Consider the following 8,071-nt stretch of genomic DNA (forward strand, 5'->3'; position numbering starts at 1 on the left):
TTAAATATTCTGTGAATTCTGTGAATTCTGTGAATATGTGGAGATGTATTGGAGAATGGAAACTAAGAATAAAAGTGATAAGTGCTTTGGGTGGATAATGGCTTCTCAGCGAGGATTTTGCCATTTTCATGTAACTGAGAAGGTAGTGAAGCACTAGGAGATCAACTGACCTCAGAAGGTCTAAGTTTACAACACATTTGATCCAGAGGTGCCTGGGGAGCAGGTGTGGAAAGTAGTTGCCCTGGAGTCAGCACTCAAAGAGATGCTGCACCTCTGCCTTTCACGTGTCTGAACACAACATTGGCATAAGGCATTTTGGAAGTAGAGGAACACTTTATTGTTACTTCTCTCAAAATGTGATGCCAAATGTGGATGCTGGATGCTTCTGTGGTGGGACTGAGAAGAGTAGTGTGAAGCAGCAGAGCTGGGACAGAAGGCTGTTCCCCAGTGCTTACATTGTGCAGTCTTTGAAGAAGGACTGTCCATGACTTGCTGCTGAAAGAGGCAGCAGAGTGACCCAYGCCCAACACTTCCAACTTGATCTCTGTTTGGATAGGGCCAGCATAGCTGTTTGGGCGAGAGCATGGAGGAAATAGGAAAGGCAAGCACTGCATTCCAGGCAGTGCCAGTGTTACTGGAGTCCAGCACTGGCTGTGCCCTGGCATGGCTCATAGCCGTGCAATGGGCTCTCCTCACTTGGTGCTGACTTCCCTAGGTCACCTCAGTTCCTGCTAACAACAGCTTGCAGGCTGGTGCTTGCCTGAAATCAGGTACACAAGGGCAGGATACAATCTGCCTCATGATGTTACTTTACAAGCCAAGGAAAATAATCATTATTTTTTCCCATCAGGTGATACCTTCKTTTACACCACAGTGCATTTGTCTTCCTTGTTGGCAGCCTCGTAAAAAATCAGAACKGACTATTAGTCAGTTCTGTTGCTGGTCCCTCTTTCCCTCTTCCCTTCTTACTCTATAGCAGAGCTCCCCCCTGAGTCTGTTCTAGCTTGTATGTTTTTCCTAGCATAAGTGCATTTGCTCCCTGTTTTCCAGCTTTCTGTAGCACCTCAGCAATATTTCTCTGCTCTCACTARCATTCATAATGCTTTGCAGTTTTATAGTACCAGGAGATTTCATTAAAATATTGTTTAAAGTCCTCTTCCTCATCACTAGTGTTACAAAGAGAATGCCAGCTAGTAGAGCGCTGCTAGTGAGCACTGCTAGTGCAGTTCAGGCACTTCTCCCAAATTAGTCCTCGCTTTCCCTTTTCTTTATTACCCTTCAAAAGCTTTTGAGTAGARCTGATCATGCTTATATATCCATGCTGACACCTTTTATGCTGGTATGCAGATTACTCTAAGTAATTTGTGATTTCTCATTCCAGGGTCTAATCTTATTCTTGCAGGTTCAGTATATCCTCACTCATGGCCCATTCTGCTAGTTTTGTATGATCCTTCTACATTGCATAGCTGTCTTCTAAAAAAAAAGTTGGAACCAGAATTCTATACAGTTATATATATCATGAGCTCAAGCTGATATTATCATTTTTCATCCTAATTTCTCTCTTATCCAAGGGATGCAATTTTTATCCTTGCACTTGTCCAGTATTAAWATGAAATGGAGCCACCAAAGCCTTTAAAGATACCCAATCAGAAAACTGAGTTTTGCTACTTCATATTTCACATCTGGTGCTTCATATTAAATTCTCAATTAGCATTAGCATGTAGCTCTATCTCTCCCTCTGACACCCACTTTTTTTTTTTTTTTTTCCTTTTTGTGGAGCTCTTTCTTGATGTTCTTTCTATTTTGGAAAACCTGTACTTCTCTGGAAAACAGAACAAAACCTGCTGTGTATGAGATTGCTTCTTTGAAAAAAGAATGTGTTTCACAYAGGAAAAAAACATTGTCAGTGTAAGTTCTGGAGTGTGAAGTACTGCTTCTGCCCAGCTGCTGGATCCTACTGATTTACTCAGGTCTTATGAAGGAAGGTCACTCCCTTTTCTCAGGATGGATGAAATTCAAAGTTTAGTTTTTGCGAAACAATTGTAGGATCTTTTTCAATGAGAATAAAGATAAATGACAAAATGGAAAAAATAGAAAAAAACAGAAAAGAAAAAAAAAGGTCCTATTATGGCAATGTATAAACAAGCTTAAGTATGGCATAAATTGCCAAGACATCTGGCTAGAAAGCCCCATCAGCAAGATGCTTATGCATGTACCTAGCTCTTCTGAGTGAGTGGTCCCACTGAAGTCAGTAGCACTACCTCTGTGCTTGAAGTTAGGCACATGCCCTAGTATCTTGAAAAATTGATACCTAATGATCCCATGAAATCGAACTTCCCAAATACTCTGCATATTCTGGATCAGCCATCCAGAAGGAAAGCCCTTCAGTAAAAATAGTTTCCTTAGCTTAAGCATATCTAGGAGGAACACACAAAAAAAGAGCATTTCCCCTTGTAATTTTACAGCACAAAGATTTAGTTGATGTTCCTCTTCTCAGGTCGAAGATCTGTACAGGTAGTGAGGGTTAGACTGTAGTGCAGAGGATGGCATAGTAATCTACCTTTTGCTGACCTGTTAGTCAGCRCTGAATGCAGACAGATAATGTGTGCTCAGCTTTTTGAATGCTCATAGGCCTGATCTTTTGGAGTTCTTTCACTGAAAAACAAAAAACAAGCTTGCTGACKTGTGGGGACATCTGTGTTCTATCAAGATAAAATGAGTCTAGATAGAGACAGATAAAAATCTAGTTTGCTTCACTGACCTGAATAGTAAATGTGAATATTTTTGTGAGATTTGTGCACTATCAAGATTTACATGATGATGCATTAGATTCATATTGTTCACTATGGTCACAGGGAAATATTTGTACTTATCTAATTTCCATTTGAAAGCATAAATCTACGTATGCCAAAGAAGAATATCAAAGTTAGCAACAACTGAGACAGGAGAAATAGGGTTTTCAGCTTTCTTGCTTCATTCAGATAATGTTAAATCCTTTCATTTGGATAGGACGAAAGTGTATGGAACCCATATTGTGAATCCTGGGCTTCAACCTTTACTCCTATTTATAAAGAACAGACCCATGACCCAAAACATGCTTTGAAGAGGAGGTTTCTTGTTGATTCTACCCTGAAAGAATTTACCACAGGGATTCATTTGTGTCTTCATTCTCCAAAGTGTTCAAAGAGTTTTGAGGCCTAGACAAGTGGTAAAACCATAGCATAGATTACCTCAGTGTTGTAAATTTACAAAGTTTGCTGAAACACGATACTGCTGTGATATTACCAGTGTAATAATATTATGGGAAACTTTTCTTATCAACAACCTTTTTGCTTCACTTTTTGTATCTAAAAGAGCGGTGGCAAACTAAAACAAATATATTTACTGATTTTTTCACTTATTCCTTTCTTTCCTATGAAGTTTAAATAAAGCCGATAATGAATAAAATTGAGTTATTTTGCAGACACTGGTTATTTGCTGTTAGACATATTGTGGTTCCCAGCACTTGAAGAGCTTTGCTGGCAGGGAGCTGGTATTCCTGGTGATAAACTGTATTTTCAACATATCATGCAATATCAGCAGGCTTGCAAAACTCCAGTTGTMTATCAGTACTGGCAATCAGTATCTCGCATGTTTTGCCATTTGCATGGAGGGTCTGCTTAATCCATCACCCGTCTTTGGAGCAGGGTGGTGATTAGGGCCAGCTATAAGTCATTAGTGAATTGTAAAAAACAAATGGAAAACGTAAAAGCATATTGAGGATGTGGCAGTGTGCTCAGCAATGAAACAGGTTGGGGAAGAAGAATGAGAGCTGCATAGCGGATCTCTAGTTTTTCTGCTAGTGAGACTGTGGAGTTCATTTAACATTGCCTTTCACATTTTTATCTGTGTGAACAGGGTGTGAGCACACTCACATCCACCCACACACTGATCTATACCCTGACTTTGCCATGTTGTTTTTGTTTCAGCTTTGGAAAATTTATGATTATTGTCAAGTGCTTAAGAAGATTCCTTAGTTACTTCCTGATTGCATTTTTATTAGAATGCTTTAGTTGCAAAGTATATTGGCATAGGAACACCTGGGAAAGAGAAGAGATGGGAAATTTTAACTAGAGCTTTTGATGGAATAGAAGGTTCTCAAAATCACTTAATATAAAGGAGTATCAGCAACCCACATCCAAGTCAGTCTTTGTCAAATGATATTGGAGGCGTGTAGCATAGTTGATGGGGTATGAGATAATTTGGTACTGTGTGAAATATATACCACAATACACAGCATCTTGTCTTTCTTCACAGTAGACTCACATGGCCTCATTCTTTTTCCACATGCCTCTCTGGTGTAAGAATATGAATATATGAGGCATTTGTCTTGTTTTCCTTATTTTGGCTGCCATGATATCAAGTGCTCTTTCTTACTGCCTGTACCTAGGTATAAAACAAGGACCTGGAGTCTTAACTCCTGCTGAATATTCTTAAATGTAGCCTCAGCAATGTCGTACAAGGCTTGCTGGAAAGTACAGGTGTGATGAGCTTACAGAATTGACAGTGACCTGTGTGAAGAAGGTACAGATTAAATATGCTTCACTCTGAGAGAGAGCAGAGAAGTTCTTCTAAATACACTAGTGTCCAATTTCTGGGACAGCATGGGTAACTGTGGGATGTATTCCAGTCATGGCAGCATAAGAAAATTTCACATGGAAGTGACTCAGTACTCCGTATATGCAGTTATTAAAACTATTGAGCTAGGTTCACTTTCACTAGGTTCACAATTGTAGTCTGTCTTTCAAAGTTCCCTGTGGCTGATAGCAGGTTTTCAGCACAGCATACATGCTGCCATTGGAAGCGGGAGCAGCACGATCCCTTGAATAGCTCCTTTACCAAATGAGATAACAGCACCTTCATGTTTGCAGGCACATGTATTCCCTGAAATGTTTGTGCCAAAGAGCTATCAAAATGCCCTTTTTTGGGGGGGAGGGGAGCAGAACTTGATGGATTTTGTGATTATTATGTCTATGTAATGTCATAGGTACTCAATTACTGCTGAATGTATCTGCAAGAGAACCAAGCTTGCCACCAGGTGAGTATGATTTTTAAGTCAGTAACATTTACTGGCATCAGTCAAAGCTTTCCCTAATTGCCTATCCTAATACATTAATTAAATCTGAAGACTTAGAAGGTGCAATTTCTGTATGAAAGTGGTTTCACAGCTAGATATTTAAAGAAGCTTTTTGAAAAAAATCAACACTGTCAGGAGCCTTGAAKGACATGGAGAGATAAAGGGGAAATAGGCAGACGATGACTTGTCCTTCTCTTAAATATGGTATTTCTTATTCTCAGAAGAGACTGCTGCCTTTTCTGTTCTCACTGACTGTGGAAGCTCTGTGCCGCATTGGAGATTGGGAGTGAGCTGCTGCATGAGTGCTGTGTGTATTCAGAGACACCCCTTCAGGGCCTCGCTGGACGTGGTGAGTGTCACTGTAGCCATGTTCCAGAGCTTGTTTGTGCCTAGATGACGTTGTAGCACTGCCACCATTCTGTTTGCAGTTTTGGGGTTAGCTCGTGGCTCTGTGCTGTGATAAAGACATCACTGGATGCATCARGTGAATCTGCTTTGGAAATACCGTCATTGTCTTGTATCTGTTTCCTGTAGCAGCTTTGGTGTAAAATAGGATGAAGTAGCACAGACTCTTCTTCCCCTCTTTATTGAGCTGAAATTATTCTTCAAGTAGTTTCTGTTTCTTCTTCCCAGATTCCCTGCAGCAATAACATCTGGGGGGAATTTGGGAAGAAGAAATAGAAACTGTACTGCAGCTGGTACACCCAGCAATAACATAGAGTTTTTACCTTCTTTCTCTGATTGTAAGAGAGACACTAGTGCTTTTTTGACCTTTGTAGATATGACAAAATACCTAAAACCACCTTCCTGTCTGAGCATAGATGTGGATCAAGTTTTTCTCTGCTCCCTCTCCCAAAAAACAGAGGCAGCTGCTATCCTCGTTACCATGAAGAACATCTGCCTTCTGTCATCAGGAGTCCAAAACCTTAGCTAGCAACCACCCTGATGGATATTTTTAATCCCTACAAAATAACACTGGTGTGCCAGATGCAGTACAGATGAGCAACTAAAGCTGAAACAGCTACAAAAAACCAAAGCATCTCTACATGCGTGGGCAACTAAAGAAATWTTTCATCTTCACAGAACAGGATGTTTTAAATTAGATGGTCAAGYATGCTGGCCTAGAAGTAAATTCTCATGCAAATTTTGTAAAGTTCTTAAAGAAAGTTTGGACAGACTGGCTCTGCTTTATTTTTGCTAATCAGCATRTTCCATTTCAGACTGACCATGGTTAGGGGACAAAGTGCTCCACTACTCCAAGACTGTTAGAGAAAGTTTTTTGTCAATATGGTGCTCTGAAAGCCCTGTTGAAATGACTGGGAATGTCCAATCTCTCCGTTATTATAGTAAGATATATAGAAGATGGACTGGATCAGGTTCAGTATTTAGACAACAGATTGGACTTGGAATATTTTAGTGTTTTTTTTCTCAGCTCTGCTCCATCCTTGCCATTTGAATTGAGGCTTGTCGTTTCATCTATCCCAGGTACATAGGGAACCCCTTAAAACAAGATCTCATCAAATGGCTGTGGAGTTTRTGCTGGGTGCTCATCTTTGGTGGAGAAATAGGAAGAGTGGCTTCCCTAGACAACAATACCTTCTGAGCTAAGTTGTCCTTCCAAAGAAAGCTGTTATTTCTTGACCTAGCGATGCTATGCAGAGCCCTTTGATCACTTTGATTTTTGAATTTCACCAATATAGCTGTTGAGGTTCATATCCAGAACCCAAAAGTGCTTTTGGCTTTCCTTCTGTGCACATATGGTTTAGCATGGTTTCTTTAGCATGGTTTAGCATGGTTTAGCATGGTTTCTTTGAGGTCACACTGCTTCTGCTCTTAGCAGAGTCTTTTATGATCTCTAGGTTTTTATAAACCTCCCTTTCATTCCCTTTTAAGTGAATCCAGCCCTGTTTTGCTGAGGCACATCAGGCAGTGTGTCTGAAAAGGCATAAATGTGATTAGATGACAAAGTACTTCAAAGATGCCCCACTTCAGGCTGTTTGTGAACCACTTAGGGTTAGTGGAAGTCATGTGGCCTGAGCAAGAGTCTCACCATGAGCAGACCCTTCCGTTTCAGCTGAAATTCCAGGATGAGCCAAAAACTCCACCACTGTGGTCTCTAATATGGGGACTGTTTTAATTTGTCCTGTTTTGATGTGACAGCTCTGCTCCTCCCTGCTGAGCMTTCAATTTGTGCACAAAAAGTCAAGATGCCCTAGACAAGAGGGTTGGGAATGCATTAATCCTGGTGAGAGCAGCAAACCTTTCATTCAGCTACTTCCAGAAGAGTGTGTGCTCTGGGGATTTCCATGTGAGCAGAAGCCACCCCTGGAAGGTGGGAGCGCCTCACCTTGTCACTATATCTTCTCCTCCAGAAGATCAAAGTTATAGCCCCTTCCCCTGAGAAACTCACAACAAACTGATAAACTTCTTCACTGTGAACAACTCATGAGAAAAACAACAACAAACAAAAAAGCCCCAAAAAGCAAATAAAAAAACACAAGCAAAGCAAAGAAGGCTAAAGGAGGCAGAACCAGTGGGAAGCAATGCAAGAAATAGAGAAGTTAGCTGGCCACAGCTCCAGTGCACCACGCATACCACTGGCCCAATTACTCTAAGCTCAGATATTAGGCTAAGCATTGACCTCCCAGCAGCACCCACAGTTGTGTTTTTCAGGGCTCTCCACCTCCATGTGACTGAAAAACTCCTAATTGTCCCAGGAGCAAAGCACAAGGCTTTTCTCAGGTGAGACCAGACCTGCTTTCTGCAGTGTTAACTTTGTGTGCGTGTGGTGTCGTGTCAGCACAGCTGGCTGCCACACAGGAATGTGAAGACAAATGCCGGAGAGTGCACAGAGGAACAGTGCGGTCTTGCAAAGTGTATCTCCAATGATAAAAGTAGGATTATCAACACTGATGGAACGGTGTTAGTGAAGGAGCTTACTCTTCTTTTGTGTTG

This window comes from Nothoprocta perdicaria, unplaced genomic scaffold (assembly GCF_003342845.1).
Source record: "Nothoprocta perdicaria isolate Ctin4 unplaced genomic scaffold, notPer1 scaffold_197, whole genome shotgun sequence".
NCBI classification, from domain to species: domain Eukaryota; kingdom Metazoa; phylum Chordata; class Aves; order Tinamiformes; family Tinamidae; genus Nothoprocta; species Nothoprocta perdicaria.